The sequence below is a fragment of the Lemur catta genome, chromosome 22 (assembly GCF_020740605.2).
Source record: "Lemur catta isolate mLemCat1 chromosome 22, mLemCat1.pri, whole genome shotgun sequence".
NCBI lineage: Eukaryota > Metazoa > Chordata > Mammalia > Primates > Lemuridae > Lemur > Lemur catta.
In genome coordinates this window covers 9,347,571-9,369,067 of record NC_059149.1, presented here as the reverse complement: position 1 = coordinate 9,369,067, position 21,497 = coordinate 9,347,571, and the positions used below count along the sequence as shown (strand labels likewise).

General features: G+C 47.1%; 1 non-coding gene across 1 annotated transcript; it reads left to right on the top strand.

The window, feature by feature from the left end:
• The first annotated feature begins 1,072 nt into the window (after positions 1–1,072).
• Positions 1,073–1,179, top strand: LOC123626746. Its single transcript, XR_006730987.1, has one exon. It is a non-coding gene; the product is annotated as a U6 spliceosomal RNA (small nuclear RNA).
• The last annotated feature ends 20,318 nt before the right edge of the window (positions 1,180–21,497 follow it).

Here is a 21,497-nt window from a genome sequence, read left to right as displayed (position 1 = left end):
CAAAGGAGAGAGGGAATGGGGTAGAAACCATTTTTAAAGAAATACTGGCAGAGAATTTTACAAAAATGATGAAAGACATCAAGCTACAAAGTAAAGAATTTCTACAAACCTCATGCAAAACAAATACAAAAAAAGACTATACCTAGATATATCACAGAAAAACTGCTTAAAAAAAGAGAGAGAGAGAAATCTTAAAAGCAACTGAGGGGGAAAAAAAACACAATAAAACTGATAGCTAAGCAATTTTTTAAAGTAACAACCAGAAGACAGTTAAAGAAAACTGTTAAAGTGCTGAAAAGAAATAATTTCCAACTTAAAATTCTATACTCAGTGAAAATATCCTTCAAAAATGAAGGCATAGTAAAGACATTTTCAGGCAAACAAAAACAGAGAATTTGTCACTAGCATATCTGCATTAAAAGAAACACTAGAAGGACTTTTTCAGGAAGAAAATAATCCCACATAAAAACACAGTGATGCAAGAAGGAATAATCAGCACCAAAAATTTATAGATAAATTTAAATAAATATTTACCATATAAAACAATAATACTAATGTCGTATGGTATTCAAAACATATAGAGAATTAAATATATGTTAACAACAGCACAAGAGGTAGGAGGAAGGTAAATGGAGTTAAAGTGCTGTGAGGTTCTTGTACCATCCAGGACATGATGTAAGTATCTGCAAGGTTTGGTTCTAGGACCTCCCTCAGATACCAAAATCCACAGTCGATCAAGTCCATTGTATAAAATGGCATAGCATTTGCATTTAATCTATGCACACCTTCTTGTAGTCTTTAAATCATCTCTAGATTATTTATAATACCTAATATAATGTAAATGCTATGTAAATAGTTGTTATACTGTATTGTTTAGGGATAATGACAAGGTAATAGTCCGTACTTGTTCAATAAAGATGCAACCATCCATTTTTTTCTTCTGAATATCTTTGATCCCAGGTTGGTTGAATCCACAGATGTGGAACCCCTGGATGCAGAGGGCCAACTGTACTAATTTAAGGTACATTATAATAAAATAATGATACATGTTGCCATCTCTAGGGTAACCATTGTGTTCGATTTGGCAGTACATATGCTAAAATTGGAATGATACAGAGAAGGTTATCATGGCCCCTGAGCAAAGATGACATGCAAATTCTAGGGTAATCACTAAAGAATAATAAAAGAAGGTACAATTAACAAGCTTGCAGAGTAGGGAAATGGAAAAAGTTTTTTAAATGCATGATTTAAAAGAAGGAAAAACGGAGAACAAAAGTAACCAAAAAAACGCATGGAACAAATAGCAAATAAATAAGATGATACATCTAAATTGTAATATCACTAATCACTTTAAATATAAATGGTCCAAAGACTCCAATTAAAAGACAAAGATTGTGAGACTGGATAAAAATAAATAAACCCTTGAGGACATTGGTACTTTGAGACAGGAGTCTACCAAGCTCCTCATTTGCTGGCAAATTAATAAACTCCTTTTTCCTACTCCTCAAAATAAATAAATCAATGAAACCTTAAACATAATGATACAGGAAAAAAAAGTTGTGTGGTAGTTTTAAAACATAGCCACAAATTTTTTGGTACTGCTTTCATTAAGAAGTGGGGTCTATCTCCCCTTCCCAGTCTGGGCAGGGTTGTGGTTCCTTCAACCAATAAAATATGGCCAAAGCAACACTGTGATTTTTGAGGCTAGGTCATAAAAGTCTATGCAATTTATGCCTTGTTTGGTGAAACAGTCACTCTTGGAGCTCTGAGCCACAGTGTAAGAAGTCTGACCCAAGACTGCCATGTTATTTAAAAAAAAAAAAAAATCCCAGGCTACATGGAGAGTTAACAGTCTCTAGTCATGCAGTCCAGGTAGTCAACATGGAGTGAAGAAGTCTCCCCCAGTAATTCAGGTCTTTCCAACCAAGACTCCAAACAACGCAGAGTAGAGATAAGGCATCCCTGCTATGCTATGCCTTGTCCAAATTCCTGACTCACAAAACCTATTAGGAGAATAAAATGATTGTTGGTTTATGCCATTAAGCTTTGGGATGGTTTGTTATGCAGAAACAGATAACCGGAAAAGGTTGAAAATAAAGGATAGAAAAAGATATACCAAGCCAACACTAATCAAAAGAAACCTGGTGTAGCTACACAAGTAAGTATCAGACAAAGTAAACTTTAGGTCAAGCAGTTTTACAGAATAATATTTCCTGATGATGAAGGGGTCAATTCAATAGGAAAATAGCAATTCTAACTTTATATATGCATAATGTAGCCTCAAAATATATAAAGCAAAAACCAGTAGAACTAAGGGAGAAAAATTCAGATCCGAAGGAATAGTTGGAGATTTTAACATATCCAAGTAAATTCTAAAGTATTGAAATAATTCAGAATATATTCTCTGATGACAGTGAAATTGAGCAAAAAGTCCAAAAGATAACTAGAAAATTCCCAGATGTTTGGAAATTAAGGAATATACTTTTCTAAATAACCCATGGGTCAAAGTAAAAAAACAAAACATCACATTAAAATATCAAGGTTCTAGTCAACAAAAAAAATGCCATTAAGAGAAAAGAAAAGCACAGAGTGGGAGAAGATGTGTGCAATACATATATACGGAGGCTAGAAAACTTTTTGAACTGAATGGCAGTGAAAATAATATACCAAAAGTTATTGGACGCAACTAAACAGAGATAAAGGGAAATGCATGGCCCACTACACCTGCCAAAATGGCTACAAAAAGCTTTACAACTAATAATACCAAGTGTTGGCGATGATGTGGAGCAACTGGAATTCTCACATGCTGCTAGTGGATAGTAAATCCGTCCAACTGCTTTCTAAAACCGCTTGGAAGTATCTACTATAACATGTACATACCTGGTGGCGTAACAATTACACTCCTGTCATATCCAGCAGAAATGAGTACATATGTGTACTAAGAGATGTGGACAGGAAAGTTCATGGCAGCTTTATTTATAATAGCCAGAAAATGGTCACAACACAAATGTCCATTAACAGTAGAATGAACGAATAAATTACGTGGCTTATCCACACAGCGGAATACCACTTAACTAGGAAAAAGAATGAACTAGGGATGTATATGACAACATGGGCAATCTTGCAAATATGTTGCTGACTGAAAGACAAGAGCACATGCTTAATAATTCCATAACTAATCTATGGTGACATAAATCAGAACAGCAGTTATCTTGGGATGGAAGACGGACCAGGGAGGGGCACCAGAGATGTTTCTGGAGTACCAGTAACATTCCGTGCCGTGCCCTCATTCAACTGTGGTTATGTAAGTGTATGCTGTGTAAAAATTAATCAAGCTATACACTTAAGATTTGTGCATTTTATTATTAGGATGTGTACTTTAATTTTTTACAAAGCAAAGTTTTTTTTAAAAAAAAAAAAAAAAAAAAAAGCAAAGGGATAATAAACACAAAATTCAGGATAGTGGTCACTTCTAGAGAAAGACCAGGAGATGGGACAGGAAGGGAGCGTAGGGGGGCTTTGAATTTACATATGCAAAACATATAGCCTTTTATATGCATCTAATAGCACATTGAATGCTAATAGACACATTATTTTAGTAAAAACAAATTCTTCAAATATTTACAACCCATGTATGAACTCAGGAAGAATTTTAAAGTAAAATTAATATGAATAACTCTCACTGGTGTTTAAATACAAGAAGACAATTGCATTCATTTAATAAGGGCCCTCCTAGCACCGTGCTGATTGTGTCTTCAAGAGACCACTTTGCAAGAGGCAGGGTAATAATAATGACAGGCATTACTGAGTGTACGCTATCTGTTGGGCACTGTTGTGAATGCTTTACATGCATTTAATTGTCATATAACCCTATGAGGCCTGTGCTGTTATCACCCCAATTTAACAGATGGGGAAACACACACAGGGAGTTCAAGTGATTTGCCCCTGGCCTCGCAGCAGGCGAGCAGTGGAGCCGGCATTTGCAGCCTGCTTTTGAATTGCAGTCTGGGCTCGCTCCACCCCTGCACAGCTCTGCCTCTTTTAAGGAGCACGGCTTCCAGTTCCGGGAGTTCTCCACCACACTCCTGACCTCTGAAGAGGCCTGACGTGGAGTTCCAGAGTGTTAGGGACACCGCCTTATAGAGAGCGGTGTTGTGATGTGTCTGTAATTACAATGACAATGAATTACACTGTCATTACTGCCAATAACAATAACAATAAACGTGAAGCCCGCACTGTACTATATTACAGAGTATATTAAAAAATTGCTATGAACAGTTAACACATTTCTTAATTCTAACCCTTCACTAAGAAGTAACCTGGATAAATTACCTTCTCTCTCTGAATGCTCTCCCACCTTTTCCTGGCTTAGGGTACCTAGCATTTTATAAATGCATTGGATTTATTCACGATCCATGTCTTTTTTCTCCTACAGGAGGATAAAATTTATCTCTGTTTCTTCTTTACCTCTTTCTGGTGCATATGACTTAGACATCAAAGGTGCTGAGCCAATATCTGTACCCTGGGTGCACACGTGACAAACAAAGATGAAGTCAAAGACCCAAGTTCTTGGTAAAGGCCCCCACATATGCCTTGACCTTGCCCATCATATTCACTGTCGTAATCCGGGACAGAGAATAGGCCTGTGAGTTGTAAGTGCTCACTAAATACCAAATTTGGGGTTGGATGAGTGAAAGTAGGAGTGACATAATCCTGGCACGTTGTAAAGTATCCACACACCATTCCCACCATTCCTCATCTCTATGAAAGGCCTCGCAGCCACTGGGATGGATCGACATGTCCATCTCTCCACGCAGAGGAGTAAACAACACGCGGCTGTGTCCTGATGACCGATGGCTGCGTTTGCCGTGCGGCAGCGGTGGTGGCCTGTCTGGGCCGTTTGCAACAAGCAGATCTTACCCTTCAGGAGGGAGAACAGGGATGAGTGCAAATGTCTGCAGTATCTTCAGGGATTTTCTTTCTGTGTCTAGTAAGAGTTCACCCAGCAGAAGAAGTTCCCGTCCTCAGTTTCCCCTGCTCCACTCCCGTCTCCTGTTTTCTCTGGAGAATCATTTCTCCAGGGATGGGGAAGGCATGTGATGGCCCTTTTTAAATATGGAATATCACGAGTGAGAGCGAGCTAAGCCTTGGGGCACCTCTGGAACCGCCTTTTGGGGAAAGACTCTTCTTTCTTTCCCTTAAAAAGCATGCCTTGTTCTCGCAAGCAGGATGCTCGACCTCCCTCCTCCCCGCCTCCACCCTGCACCTCCCACCCCACCCCTCCTCCAGCCTGAACTTCAAGCTGTCCTGACTGTGCTGCTCCCCACTCCCACCCTTTTTTTCCCCGTCTGCGGTGGGGGAAGTCGGAAGCTTGATCTCAGGGGCAGAAAGAATCTACAAGCCAACCCACAGGTGGCCGGGAACAAAGTGTTTCTTGGGGCCTCGCTCTGCAGAGTGCCAGCACCTGACGGCCCGGTCCGGCGTGTGTGTTCACATCCTTTGCAGAAATCAAGCACTCGGACATCTGACGCTGGGCACCGCTTCGCAAAGCCCTGGGCGTCTGTGTCCTCCACACCACCGTCCCCCTGGCCACGGGACAGCCCGGGGGGCAGGTATCGGCCTGTCCTGGTCACTGTCTGAGTCTGACACTCAGAACCTAGTGTCAGGGAGATTGCATGCAGAGCTCTCCTTGTCTTCTGGAAGCATTTATCCATTCACAGCGTTCTGAGTGAGTTTTCGCGGCACCTGCCTCAACCACTTTTGTTCTTCCTCCCACTTCTTTCTGTCTTGGCTCCTTCATTTCTTCCTGTCGCAGTCCCACGGCGGCCTGCGTGCGGCTCTGTCCCCAGACGGCTCTCGGGCTCTGTCTCCCTCCTCCCCGCCCTCCGCCTCCCGCGGGGCCTCTGGGAAAGGCCCCAGTGTGGCCGCGCGGGTTGCGCCACCGCTTTCATCCCGATCCAGGTGGCCGCGATCCAGGACGGGATTTACGCCGCCCTGACCCTGAGCCGCCAAGAAGGAGCAGCCTGATTAATGGGGTGGGCGGGCCGGGGTAATAATCGTTTGTTTGATGTGACAAGCCTGATAGGCGTTGATTTACTTACAGACTGATGGGCTTTTAATTGAGCACCTCCAAACCAGTCACTTCAAAGGCAGGGGAAGTTGACAAGGGGCCCCTTTCACGGAGGGTGCCCGGTGACTGACAGGCCCCCTCCGCCCAGGCCGCGGCTCGCCCGGATTGGCCCTGTCGCCCTGCCCGGCCCGCTGGCGCAGCGGCACGTTCTGCAGCTCGGCCGCGGCCTTTTGTCCGCTGCCAGGGCAGGCAGGCCCCGGCGCGGGGGGCCCGGCTCCCAGGAGGGTGACGAATGAGGAGGGTGGGGCACCCCGAGACTGGGCCGCGGAGGGGATCCCCGGAGGCGGGGGAGACTCCGGCCCCGAAGTGCAAATGGCCTCTCCGTGTCCCCGACCTTCCCGCTGGGCCCTCTCTCCTCCTCCTCACTTCCTCCTGCGCCCCAGCCCTTCTTTTAGCTTCACCCTTCCCGCTCTCAGGCTTCTCCCTTCTCCTCCTCTCTCTCCTCCCACCTCCTCCTTCCCTCTCCCAGGCAAGGCCAGAAAAAGTGGAGTCGCTTCTGGTGTCCCCGGAGTACCAGGCGCCCTTGGACTTGGAGGCCAGGCCTCCTGGTGGCCCGCTCCCTCCTGCCCCTGCCGGCGACACCAAAATGAGTCTCCCTGCCCAAGGCCAGGGACTCGGGTTCACTGGCGTTTCTGCCCCATTCTTGTTTGGTCTAGAAGATGCTTCCATAGTTCAGGCTTCATTCTGTTTGAAATTGTAGGAAGTATCCTTTATCAGGGAAGTTCTGTCGCTACGGATTTGTTTTGGTTTGGTTTGGTTCAAGTGCTGATTTATTGGCTGCTGAACTTTCCTTATTCATGGAAGAAGATATGTGGAGAGCTCTCATTGCAGTGTCACTCCTTCCCTCGGCTAGGACCAGGTGGCCATGGTCCCCATCCACAGGGCAGAGTCCCTGAACTCTGGAGGAGGGGCCTTCTAGAGCAGCCCCCAAACTTCCTCACTTGTGGCAGAAGGGGGGGAGGTCAGTGAGACCTCCCAGCCTGAAGGAGCTTTGAGTCTAAGTCAAGGCCCTCTAGTGACTGCCTGAGACTGGGCAAGTTCTGCTTCCTGCCCGCTTCTCCTTTTACCCTGTAGTAACTTGTCCAAGCACACACAGCCAGTACCTGGCTAGAAACACCATGGTAATAACTCACATTTGCATGGCATTATTTCATTTGGAAGGCACTTTCACATATATTATCTTAATTTACCTTTCAACAACTGTGTGAGGTAAGTGTTATGTTGTTATGCCCATTAGACAGATGGTAAAATTGAGGCTCAAAGGATAATGTGCTCCCAAGAGGCAAAATTGGGTCTCAAATTCAGGGATTCTCCCTCCAACTCGGCTGCTTTTTCCACCCTCACTGCATCCCCAAAACCATTGTCCCATTCCTTTGGAAGCTGCATTTTTTTATTTTTTTTTACTCCAAATAAGTGGTTTGTTCCTGTTTCCCTTCCTCTTTTTCCCTTTTTCAGGTCTGTACCTGACTCACCACCCTCCTGGCTGGGGTGTTCAGGGTCAGAGCCTGCAGCCCTAACCTGGGCTGGCTAGACTTCTCTCCCTTTGCTTCTGTCATGAAAGTCACTTCCAAATCTTATCTGACAGCACGATGCCCCCTCAAGATCTGTGGCCCCCAGCTTTCCTCTACCACCCATGTAAGCAGTGGCCACAAGTGAGGCGCCTGTGCTATTAGTTCTTTGCTACTGAGAACGTGCCCACTAAGGTTGCTGTCACTTGGAGACCCACCCAGCAGACTCCTCTCTGAGCCAAGAAAACATGCACCTCTCCTGACCCGCCAGAGGGTATTTTCTGCTACAGGGCTAAGCCCTAGGGCTGAGGTTTGAGAAAAATTAATCATTTCTCCCTTCTCTGCCTCTATGCCTTGAATGGCATAGTATTTCCACTGACCCACTTACTGACCTGAGATATTATGACTTGTTTACATGTTGGTCTCCTCACTAGAGAGTCCAGTCCTGTAGGGCGAGTACATATCTTTTCATCTTACACCCCCAGTGCCCAAGAGTGAAAGTTTTGCTAAAATGTTTACTGCTGAAATTTCTGTTGGAAGGCAGCATAGTCTAGTGGTAGAGTCAAACAGCCTAGGATCACATCCCAGCTCCACTGCTTGCCAACAATAGCCCAGAGACAAGCCATTTAAAATTTCTATGCCTCAGTCTCCTCATCTGTAAAATGGAACGAAAATAGTACCTACCTTATAACGTTATATTGGGAAGCTTTAATGAGTTAATAGCATATTTCATCTAATCCACAATGCACCGTTATTTTAGAATAAAGAAAGAAAGAGAAAAATGCTGCTAAATAATGTGACAATGCCTTTTTTATCAGTGTCAGAGATGTCAAAAATGTGGGAAAAATTCATCTTAGAACTGATTAAAGGTGTCTCTGTGAAACACTTAGAATAGCAGCTGGCACACAGTGCTTGCTACGGAAGTGAGAGCTACTGTCATCGTTGCTGAATTGCATTCTCACAAGAACCGGGTGGTGAGTGAGTTCACCCTCATTTTACAGATGAGGAAACAGAAATTCAGGGAGATGCAGTAGCTTGACCAAGCTCACACAGCCAGTGAGTCCTCGGCAGGCATTTAAACCTGCCTTTGAGGTGCAATAATCTATAGTTATTGCAAGAGCTGGCAGCCGCCCACCAAGCTACCAGGGAGTTGGGAGCTGGGTTTTGTTCTCAATTGCATTAGCTTTCCTTAATCTGAGTTTTTTTCCCCTCTGGTATAATTACTCTCCTTCTTCCTCCCCCTCCTCCTTTGTACTTGGCTCTGATCTTTTTACTTTGCTGTTAATGGCTTCGGGTTTTACTGTATCTGCGTTTTGAATTGTAAGCAACCTCAAATCTTTTATGGCGGTAGGAGGGGTATAAATAAATATAAAGGCAAAAATTGGCTTTTAAAGATGATATATAGCAAGAAAAAAAATGAGAGAGAATATGCCCACCATCACAGGTGGAGACATGTAGGTTTCACGCAGACACCCTTAGGAACTGCCCAGCAAGTCCCCCCGGGACATCTGCTCTCTGGCTCCTTCCAACCCTCCACAGAGAACCTCTGATGCTAAGTGCCCTGATAAAAATGCAGGAAGTGCCACTTGCCCCTCAAGCTGGTCATCTGCCACACCAGACTCTTTCCTATGACCCAGTGAGACACTATGGGGCGGAGGGGAATTTGGGGGTGTGGGGTCGGGGGATACAGTTGACTCTTCTAGGACCTTCTCTGGCTCTACTTGGCACCCCCCAAAAAAGAAGCATCTACTTACTTCCAGCTCACTGTTGCAATGAGTCTGAGGCGAGGGAGGGAATCCTAGGAGCTCCAAATGGAACCCACGTAAAAGGTATGTCACTGTTTTGACATCAGAAAGGAAGTCTCCAGAAGAGACTTTACTTGGGATTTTGTAGTCATCTCCCCACAGCCCTAGTGGCAGCCATGGCTGTCACAGGTCACAGAAAGATGCCACTTCTGCGTCACTCCCCCCACGTGATGAGCCTGGATATTCTTTCACTTCCGCCAGGTTTGCCATGTTCGTGTTAAAAGATAATGAATGAAATACGGCACCATCGGACAGAGCTTTTGCCTCCCAAGCAGGGAGGCCATGGGCCGTCTAGAGGGTTGTGTTTGTGACTTTGCTTGGGTTGGTCAGGATGAGATCGGGGATGATCGGGGTGCAGGGAGCATCCCAAAAACTTCCCTCGACCCTCCCATGTGGTCTGAGACCTGCTTAGTTAAAGGCTGGGTGAGGAAGAAGGTTTATAAAGGGCAGTTGCATCCGGGAGCTTTGCCACGGCAAGGAGGGAGAGCATGCCACCCCTCTGGGCCCCGGAACGGAGCCTCCTGTTCTTCCAGTTCTGAATAAAAAGTACTCTAGGCTCAGCTCCATCAGAAAGATCTATCAGCAAAGGAGGCGAGAGATGAAAATGGGTGCTCGGCTCTTCATTCACCTACGTGTAGTTCATCTCTTAAGGCTTCCAAGAAAGCAGCCGCACACCAAATCCCTTCCGATGCCGTCTGTATCTGAGCCTCCTGTGAGATAATCCTCTTAATGGAATATTTAAGAAATCGGATATAAATCACCAACCTTTTATCTCACGTGCAGATTCATATACCATGGGACGCACTGTGTATAAGTCTATCTATATATAGATGGTTGCAGGTGACTTTTTGAGTGGATGTTGCCATCTTTTGGGGCTTGATATGTTTTTCGATATCTAAATCTATTTTTTTTCTGGAGATACAGGTACAAAAATATAAATTTTAGAGATTAGAGCCCAGAAAATAGATGTACCTAGAGACGTTTCAACACACATCCCTCTGAAAACCTTTTTTGTCATTTGCAACCCATAAAAATGCCTATTGTTATGACACACTCATAAATAACTTGATTTTGGCATATGCTTTCATACCAAACAGAAAATGAATAAATTAAATTTGATTTACAACCTTTTTCATTTTTATTAGCACTGTTCTGAAGAGTTTATGTAAGGGACCTGCCAGAGTGGTGATGCCAAATGGTTTAAGGCATTGGTATTGATATTATATAAATTAAGGTGTTTTAATTTGCATTCTTTAATTAACTAAATACTGGCAGAAAAATAAAACACAAGGGCAGCCCTGACTTATTGCCTCTATTAAACTGCTGACATCTCCAAAAAGATGCTGTATGTAATCCAATTCACGCAGGGGGTGGGAGGGGTATATTAACACTCTTATTTGGCAAAACATATTGGGGTTTAAGAAACCAATATCCTGCTTTGCTTGCAGAGCGGTAAGGGGGTGGGTGTGTTCTTAAGGTCTGAACTCCCATCCCCAAGGAAGAAGTTGACCAAATGCTTTAACTCTATCCTGCCCAGGCCTGAGCTGAGGGGTCACTCGGCATGGCAGGCTCCTGGGTGCGGGGCCCTGGAGGCCTATACCAGAGGCCGTTGCCACCCAGGGCTGAATCCTGCCAATCTGAAAGGAGACAAGCTGGTTGAATTAATCAAGCAGATCCCATATCAGCACGATCATACCGGAGACCAAGGAGAGGATTAGTCAAAGACCCGTCTGTGGAGCCGGCTGCTTCTGGTTCACCCTCTTCGTCACACGTGAGCCTCCAAACCATGAAAAACAGATTTCTAAAAAAATATGCCCCTTTCCAAACCCTGGGTCCTATCACCACCTCCAGACACTTTTTTTTTTTGGAAACAGGGTCTCACTCTGTCACCTGGGCTGGAGTGCAGTGGCCCAATCACAGCTCACTGCAACCTCAAACTGCTCAGCTGAAGCCATCCTCCTGCCTCAGCCTCTTGAGTAGCTGGGACTATAGGAGCATGCCACCACACTCGGCTGATTTTTTAATTTTTTGTAGAGCTGCGGTCTTGCCATGTTGCCCAGGCTGGTCTCAAACTCCTGGCCTCAAGAGATCCTCCTCCTGCCTCACCCTCCCAAACTGTGGGATTACAGGCACACCAGGCCCAGAAACTGTTTTTGTTTTTTTTTTTTTTGAGACAGAGTCTCGCTCTGTTGCCCGGGCTAGAGTGAGTGCCGTGGCATCAGCCTAGCTCACAGCAACCTCAAACTCCTGGGCTTAAGCGATCCTCCTGCCTCAGCCTCCCGAGTAGCTGGGACTACAGGCATGCGCCACCATGCCCGGCTAATTTTCTTCTATGTATATTTTTAGTTGGCCAGGTAATTTCTATTTTTTAGTAGAGACGGGGTCTCACTATTGCTCAGGCTGGTCTCGAACTCCTGACCTCGAGCGATCCACCAGCCTCGGCCTCCCAGAGTGCTAGGATTACAGGCGTGAGCCACCGCGCCTGGCCCGGAAACTGTTTTTTAATTCACCACCACAGAGGAGACAGCAACCTCTTTCCAGACTAAGTGCATTCTTTCCTTTCTCTACTTGCCCTTATTTGTTCTTCATTTTTGCTCTGTTTTTCCTCTCCGGTAGGAGCAGAGTAAACCCCGGTAGGGTCTCATCTTCTGTAATTTTCCCTCCAGACTTTTAGGGAGGAGCAGCTGTAAGAAGAAGATTCCAGTTTCCAGTTGTTGAGATTTCTCCTCAAGCACAGGCTGAGAAAACTGAGTTTTGCTTCCCTGAGCCCACAGAGTTCCCCACCGTCCACCTGTACAACTGTTCTCTTGCCATTCTGAGGACGCGTCTTGTATTCTTAGCCAAGTCTGGGAAGCATCGTGTCAAGGGCAGAGATCCAGGGGCCTCTTGGTACTTGCTGAGTTGTGAGTTGAACAGAGACATCACACAGGTGATACAATAACGTGGGGCTGGGCATAGAGCTCGCTGCTCCTGGCACCCACACCCCCTCCACACTGTCATTCATCATTGCCTCTTGGGGACAGCCCCCGTGAGACGCAGTTCCAAGGGCCCTCGCCAAGCCCAATCGCCTGGGTCTCTGAGCACTGTCATTACGCAATGTCCCCACCCCAGCTTTCTCCCTGGCCAGTTTTCTTTATTTGCTCAAGGAAGAAAGGACGCATTCCAACTTTTAATAAGGAAAACACTGTTCTCCCTTTGCCAGTTTCCTATCCCCTTCCCTGCCTCAAAAAAAAAAAAAAAAAATCTCACTTTCTTGTCGTCTCCCATCTTGCAGCTCTGTCAGTTGTTTTAAAACAACTGTTTTAAAACATGTCTCCTGTCATAAATAAAGTCGTCACTATGCCTCTTGACTGCAGTGGTGAAAAATTCACTCAGCTTCGAGAGAGGACAGACACCCCGGGGAGCCGGTTCAGGCCCGACGTGGAATGAGAAGAAACACAAGGAAAGGGGCACGTTCTGCTTCTGGTTTTTGCCTCCTGTAGCTTTTCTGGTTCTGGTTGTTTGGGGGATTTTTGTTGCTGTTGTTTTTTTAAAATCATTTGTACATTGGTTTATTTATTTAAAGAAATCAGTAAGAAAAACAAAGACAGCCTGGCAAAAGGCGGCGGTGTTGAACTTGTCAATGTCAGGCCTTGGGAGACAGGGCAGGGGTGCCCAGGACGCCAGGTGAAAGTCCTTCAGCGCCTGGGGCAGGGCAGTGAGGGAGATGTGCCCAGCAGGAATTGGAATTCTTGCTAGAAGTTTCCTTTAGACATCCTGGAATTTCCATTTATCCTGAATCACAAGCCCATCAAGACTCTGACTGGTCCTGATCCTTCTTCCAATGGTCACAGGGTTAAGGTCACTAACCAAGAGTGAGCTTTGGTGCCATGGCCCAAGGAGGCCCTAGCCCAAGCTATGAGTCCTTTTGAGGAGAAGCTGTGGAAACCAGAACACGTGGGGAGTAGGATGCGCAGCTTCACTTTTTTGCTTTTGGGTAAATGGTTAATAAAGCAAAATCCTCATCATCTCAACCTTTATTGAGACATTGTATCAATCCACCCTTTGTACCTTTGAATTTTGCAAGTGATACCTCCTCAAAAAATAAATGAAAATAAGGACAGGTGGAGTATGGTGGCTCACACCTCTAATCCCAGCACTTTGGGAGGCCAAGGCTGGAGGATTGCTTGAGCCAAGGAGCTTGAGACCAGCCTGGGCAACATAGCAAGACCCCATCTCTACAAAAAATTTTTAAAAACTAGCCAGGCATAGTGGCATACTTGTAGTCCCAGCTACTCGGGAGACTCAAGCAGGAGGATCACTTGAGCCTAGGAGTTTGAGGTTGCTGTGAGCTATGATGATGCCACTGCACTCTAGCCAGGGTGACAGAGTGAGACCCTGTCTCAAAATAAAATAAAATAAGGACAAAATAAAGATGAATTTCCTGCCTCGATGAGGACTCTACTAACAGTAATTATTTATTTCATGCTTTTATGTCTCCAGTGCTTCACAGCTCTCATTCAGGAAATTCACGGTTAGGAATGGAGGTGAACCTTTCCTGATACCACCAGAACTATTTTCTATATTGTCTCTGATGCAACCTTTGCCTTGTTCAAGAGCATGAACAAAAAAAATCTAGAGTTTTGTTAAGGCTCACTTTCATTTATTGGAACTCCTGCTATGTTAAAATATGTATTTGTCAATATCCTGGATTCTTTTAGGCCAGATTTGACTAATGCTTCTCCTCCGTCTTCTTATCTCACCAAACGAGGGAGAGGATGGGAAGAGGAAAAGGAGCACATGAGAAGTATGATGTTTTGTTCAATCCAAAGACAGGAATGGAACCACTTCTTCTATGAGTCTTCATAGTTCTCCAAATGATGTGACCAGAAGGTCCCAGAGGTATTTCCCATGTGTTCCTGCCTGAGCCCCCAGCTGAATTTGAAATCCAGTTCAAGGCTATCCTACCAACTTTCTTAAAAGGGGTTTGTTTTGAATGCATGTAGCTTTTGACCTAGCAATTTCACACCTAGGAATTTACCATATAATAGTGCTAGCACACACTGAGAATGAAAGACACATATATATTGTATATGTCATATATACATATTATATATGTTATATATATTATGGAGAGAGTGTGTGCGTGTATGTGTTATTCACTGCAGGAGCAAAAGGTTATAAACCATCTAATGTCCATCAGAAAGGGACTAGTTAAATTAACTGTGGCACATCCATGTAACAATGCTATGACACTGGAAAAAAATAAATAAAACAAACTCAATAAGCAGTCTCTAAAATATATTAATTTTTTAAAGCACACCAGTTTGTATAGTATGTTACCATTCATGTATAAAAGGGAGAAAGAATGTCTACATATGCATTTGCTAATATCTGAACAAAATATCTCTGGAACGACAGACAAAACAAACACACAGCACTGATGCACTGGGAAGGGAAACTAGATCAAAAGAGGGTTTTTTTTTTATTCACGGTACATTCTCATTGCTTTGGAATCTGGTGCTATGGGAATGCACTTCATCATTCATAAATAAATGCATTTTTCAACAAAATAAAAATAATTTAAAATCACTTTTAAAGGGGACTCATTATGCAAATCCCCACTCTGAGTGGGGCCGCTATACTCTTGGCCTTCAGTCTGGCTGGGCCCGCCCTGCTCCTCTGAGCAGAGGCTGGCAGACGGCCACTGAAATTAACGCGACTCGAAATTTTTCTAACATATTGGAATTTGGTTTTATCAAATACAACTTGTGATAATCAAGCCATGGCCTGAGCAGCTCTCCCCTTTTCTTAAATTGTGTTCTTTGAAATGTGTTTGAAGCTGCACATCCCAGCTGGTTGGAAGCCCAGCCCCAGAAGGAAATATCATCACCTTCGCTGCTGAAGCCCACCGTGAGGGTCACAGGCAGGTGTGATACCTGCCTATACAACTGAGCTATGGGGTGGGCCACCCACCAGGGTCTTCTGGAGGCCCTGGGGTGCCCATTGGTTCCAGTGGGTGGTAGCTCAGCACAGCGGGGGAGGGTGTGGGGGACATGATGCCATTTGGGAAACATGGTCCCTGCTTCCCATTTCAGGTGCCTTTCACCCTAGTACTGGATTCCTCTTACACCAAGACAAGAGAAGGTGCGTGAACACACCTAGAATGGTGTCTGCACCTGGAAGGCAGACGCCATTCACTTTGGTTAACTTCCATTCAATGCACTTGAGAACAGCGGGTGAGAAAACAACAGAGCATGAAGGGGGATTTAAGTTAGTGCCTCCTGACTCCGCCCCCCCCACCCCAATCTTCAAAAGAAGTACCCAGATGCCCAAAGAAAGGGCTGTCCTGCCTTTCAGGAGTTGCTGACCAGAGAGACGAGGGGCTGGGTCTTTGCCCACTGTGGATCACCTGCCAACTGGCCCATAAACAGTAATTGAATGAATGGTTAATTGAATTAACCAATTCAATCCATTCGATTAATTGAATGAATAAAAGTTCCCCTCGTGTCCTTTTCTGCCTCAGTTTCCTCTCTACAATACTTGTCATTTCTCAGGATGAAAGGAAAATCCTGATGGAGAAGTACAGCCCTCTGGAAAATGATTAAAGTCATTTGTCTCCACTTTCTCCTGCTGTTCTCTCCCTGCTTTGAGCTGCCCTCTCCTTTTGCCCTGGTCTGTTGAGCAGCCCACGAACGAACCATCTGGATTTGAATCCTGGACCTACCACTTTCCAGCTGTGTAACTCCAGCAAGTTCCTTAACCTCTCTGGGCCTCAGCGCCTCACCTATGAAACAGGCATAATAACAGCGCCCACCTGGTTGGTTGGCTGTGAGACGTACCTGAGTTATAACATAAAAGGTGCTCAGAACAGTGTGTGGCACAGGATAAGTGCTCCAAAAATGCTATTATTACCCTGGGTGGGACACTCTGTCTGCTAATCACAATTGAGGTGTTGGCTGATAACAAGGGTGTGATACCTCCCAACAGTATTTGCAACTTAAAAGAGGAAGCTCTAAGAAACTTGAAGGCCCAGAGGAACAAAGTAGTCAAGGGTGAATGCCCAGGGCTAGGGTCAATGTATCTGGGCGGGCAGGCAAAGGAAGGAGAACTTCAAAAGCACACCTACTCTCATCCCCCTGGCGGAGGGCCTGCCTATCTCCCCAGGGGCTGATAGGAGATAAATGAAACCACTTCTTCAAAGCAGCTGCTCAAGGACCCGGATCAAACGCACTGGCTTGCAGATAAGCTTCAGTCTACATTTCCTTTTGTCCCTTCCTTCCCACCACAGCTCTAAAGGAAATTCTTGGGGGAGGAAAAGGAGTTAATTCTTCCCTCTTTTATCAAAAGGAGCTAGCTCCCCTGTCCACACAGCTATGGGGCAATGGAAGGTAACAGACCAAGCACCAGGGAGGGGGTTGAAAAGGCCTCACTCTGTGCCCACCCTGCCAGCCATTTGCTGTGCGATTTCAGACTCTCCCTTAACCCCTCAGAGTCTATTTCTTCATCTGTGAAACAAGGCTAAGAACACCTGCCCAGAACAACTCAAAAAATTATTGTGAGATGATGGATGCAAAAATGCACGTGGAAAAACATATTTTAACATGTTTATACAGTCAACATTTTGAAAAATACAGTCATCCTCCTTAAATCTTTGGAGAATAAGGTAAGGTGTGACATAAATAAATAGTCCTATGCATGATACATAAAATTCCTATTCGTTCATCAACAAAGATTCATTGGGCACCAATTGCATTGACACTGCCCGAATGCACCTCCCCCCAACTCCACCACCTCTCACCAGCTAGGACACCAGGCAAGTTACTTAAACTCTCTGTGCCTGTGAAATGGGGGTAACAGGACCTACTTCATAGGGTTTCTGTAAGGATGAAAAGAGATAACGCAGGAAAGTGCTTGAGCACTGTTCCAAGCACTTGAGCAACACTCAGTATTGGCTGCCGCCATGATGGTTCCACACTCTGCTAGGCAGCAAGAATACGAGGAGGTTGAGAAAAACACAGCAGCATTCACAGTCCAGTGGGAGATCAGACAAGGAACAAACACTGGCAGATACCAGGCGTTCGGTATAACAATAGAACATAATAGGAACTGTGAGAGCAGAGAAGAGCGAGCTGCTTGGGTCACTGGGAGGGCGGGCTTCCTGCAAAGCAGGCTGTCCTCCCTTTAGCCTGTTTGTTTCCACTGTTCCTGGGTGTCCCTCTGGTACCCCAGGGATGGGACAGTGGCAGAGGAGCTGCCTCGCAGTGCCCTGAGTGCAGTGCTGCTAAACCAGGGCTCCTGGCCAAGGCAATAATGGCCAGCCGCTGAAAGATACTAAGTGCCAGGGAGGAAAACCAAGTTCTCCATGAGGCAGAATTTTTAGAGTTCTTACAGCTAGTAAAAAAAAAAAAAAAAAAAAAAGTAAATAGTTAGCCAGTGAGATATTATTTCATGTTGTTGCCATTAGGGGTTGAGTGTTATGCAGAAAGAGGCCATGATTCAGGGGAGGACGGACACCACACATTAACCCCACGCGACAAATCGACCACCTCTGGGTCTTAACCTGACTCAGGTATTTTTTCCCGGGTGGTGAATTTTATGTAAATTGAAATAGTTGGGGGGGAAATCTATAAATATTCACTGTTTCCTAAAGGATTTTCTTGATGGCTTGCGGGGGACATTTTTTTTGCAAAGACACATTTGACTGGAGGCCTGGCGAGGGTTACTCTCATTGCTGTAGATTTCTGGGACAGCACGGCTCTTCGGGTGGGTGGCCAGTGCTGAGATTGTCTGGATTCGGTCGCTGAAGTGACTGTTCCTGCAGACACAGATGGTGCCATCAGTGGCTGCCAGCATTAACCTGGGACTTTCTTTATGCCAAGCACAAAACTGGTGACACGCATTGTCTGGTTTTGGTCTCCCAACTCTGAGCTGGCCACGCTTACATTTTACACCAGAGGAAACTGAGGCTTAGGAAGGTTGACTTGCCCAGGGTCACCACAGCAGCGTGGTTCAGAGGCCTGACTCCAAGGGACCACTCTGCCTCTCCCTGGTCACCTCATTCTCTTCAGCTTTAACTGGAGATGACAAGCATAATTGTCATTCTTCACTGCAGTGTCTGGGGGGCATTCTCAGGCAGCCCACTTCCCTGTCCCATTTTAATGGTGGCTGCTCGTTCCCAGGGCAGCCTGAGAAGGGCTTGGATACAGCAAGGCGCCTTAACCACACATCTGCCACTTTTTTGCAAGGGCAGGGAGGACTTGTGCCATATACCCTGTACAGCAATGTCTTACGCAAACTGTCCAACCACACCCCTAGCTCAACGCACTGGCCACAGGTGTTCCTCAATAAACACGCCCGTCCAAACACAGCCAGATTCTCTCCCAGGTGGCAAGCCATTCCTCTGAAACTGCACTTGCTTTAAGGCCACCAGGGCCGCATTTAGGGCTCCATATAGGTTAGCATTTCAGCTAAGTGAATGTCAGACGCTGATGGTAATAGTCATCTAGTCGTGTTTTAATTAGCCCTCCGGCCTGGCCAAATATGGTTTTCCATTTTCTCTCCTAAGGCAATTGGATGGATCCAGCCAAAGAAACCCTGCTGCCCTTACCAGCAAGCAGGCCAAAGAATGTCCCTCCTCCCTCGTGTACTCCCCAAAGCCAGTGCGTCCTGCCACTCTCCAGGTGGGGAGGAACAGGCCCGGCCAACTCTGCGGTGCTGTCTGACACCTGCCCCTATCAGTGATGACTGCTGGGAGCTCAGGGAGGGAGGGGTTTCTAAAAGGACAAACCAGTATTACCAGGCAAATTCCCCACCCCCGCCCCAGCCAGACAGCCTGTCCTCACCTCCTCTTTTCTCTTTTCCTTTCTTTCATTCACCACCTTTTTTCCCTCTTTTCTTCTCCAAATACAGAGTGCATATTTTATCATTCTCCTTTCTCCTTTCCTTCCAAATTCTTCAGTGCCTCTTCTTGCTCCTTCCCTCCCCTTTTCCTCTGGACTTATGTATGTCTCATTAATCATTTCCAACACACATCTGCTTGGGCCCTAGAAGGATGCCTGGGCTGGCTCTCACAGCTGGGCTGGTCACAATAACCAGGGAGCCTTTCATCTTCCGCAGCCTCCTAGGTCTCCCCTCTGCCCAGCTCCTCCTCCTCCCCCCGCCCCCCCCCCCGCGCCTACGGGGGCCAGCCCTCCTGCACCCTGGCTTCCTTCTGCTGGGCCTGCTCTGCACAGCAGCCTCCTGAAGGCCAGATGGCCTTGTAGGTGGAAGCCGCCTGCAATGGACTTTTAAAGGTGGTGTTGGCAGTGACAGCAATGGCAATGCACAGAGGCCGGCATGAGCTAAGGGGAGGCAGGGAAGGGTAGCGCCCGCCTGGATCAAATAAATGGGACCACCCCCCTCCGCTTCCATCCCTCTTGCTGCCATATGGGAAACACCTCCCTGTCAGAGCATCCCTTGCCATTCGGTTTAACCTGACTTTTACCAAAATTAAAACTGGAGGAAAGTTTAGTTTCACCCTGTGTAATTTCTGAGAGTTCTATCCATACTACCCAAAAAACATCATGAATCCAGGGAGTACATTCGGGTTAATGTATGATTGATATGGCCTGGGAGCGGCGCCTGCTGTCGTCTCTACTGAGCACGACAAAGGTTCGTGATTGCTATTTCTATGACAGTTATTCTCTTCTGTTGGAAGAACCCCTTTGAAATCTCCTAACCCCATCTTGGGTTCTCATGTCCTCTGAAGGCATCAGTCAGCGTGGCAGCGTCAGGAACCGGTAGTCCCAGAGCAATACGCCCCGAGTGACAGCCCTGACAATCTGAGTGACGGCTTGGGACTGGGAAAGTAGTACTCCGAGCGAGGCAGCGACACCAGCGCGCCTCAGCTGGCCGCTGAGAGCACGGAGACCTGGTGTCTTCAAAGGCCAGAGCCCAAAGAACCAGCTTCGCCAGGAACTTTGATGTCAGGACTATGACTACGTAAAATCTCTGCCAAGGGCGAAGCCGGTAATGCACACGTTATCCAAAAAGCGCGGGGACTCAGGGAGGGTGTTGTTTTTAATTAAAAGTTTTTATCCTGAAATTTCCCTGGGGAAAGCTGGTGCATTTTCCTTCCCCCCTCCCTCGCCCCCGCGAGAAGGACGAAGGGGCGTCTCTGAAGTTTGAGACGACATGCGGCACATACAGATCTCCCGTCCTGTAGGATCCCGGCGTCTCGTGATCCCGGGTCCCCCCAAAATAGCAGCTAGGCACAGTACGATGAGGAAAGTTTACGCCTTTAAACAGGACACGATGAGAAACCTGAAACACCCAGGCAGCGAACCTATAAATCAGTGCGCAGGCACAGCGCGCCAGGCGCGCCAGGGCGGCGCGCACAGCCCGGGGGACCGCGCTTCGCCGCGACCGTCTCACCCCGGAAGGGAGTCAAACTTGCAGGCTGCGCACTGGACAGGCTCAGAGTAGTTGGAGCTGCTTTACGCCCGTCCGGGAACGGCGGGCGCTCCGAGGCTCGGGCGCTTCCAAGCGAACACACCCGGGAGAGGCCAGTTGGGGAAACGAGGCGGGGCTGAAGCAGAGCCGGAGCCGCGCGGGAGAAGGGCCCGGGCTCCCGAGGCGCGGCCCGCCCCACGGCGGCCTCCGGGGAAGGCTTGGACGCCGCAGCACCCGAGCCGGCGCCGTGCGCTCCCTCCCGCCCCTGCCCAACCCCAGACGCACTCCGCCAGCGGAGTGACAGCCCCCGCCAGCGCCACCCCTCCGTGGTGGGAAGGCGGAGAGGAGAGCGCGCGACAGGAAAGCCAGCTGAGGGTAGGGCGCGGAGCCCAGGGTTCCGGAGAAGTCTGGTCCTTGGTGGGACCCCGAGGCGGGCCGGCGCGGTCGGGGGTGGGGGAGGAGCACGGCGAGCGGCAAAGGCCCGGGCGGCGGCGGCGGCGGCGCGCGGGCGCGGCTCCTTTAAGACTCTGCCCTCCCCCGGCGGCGCCGGCCTCCGCCCGCGCTGTCCCCGCCCCGGGGTCCCGGCGAGAGCTGCGATTGGGCGGGCGCGGCGATCCCTTTGAAGTGTGGCTGCCGATCGCG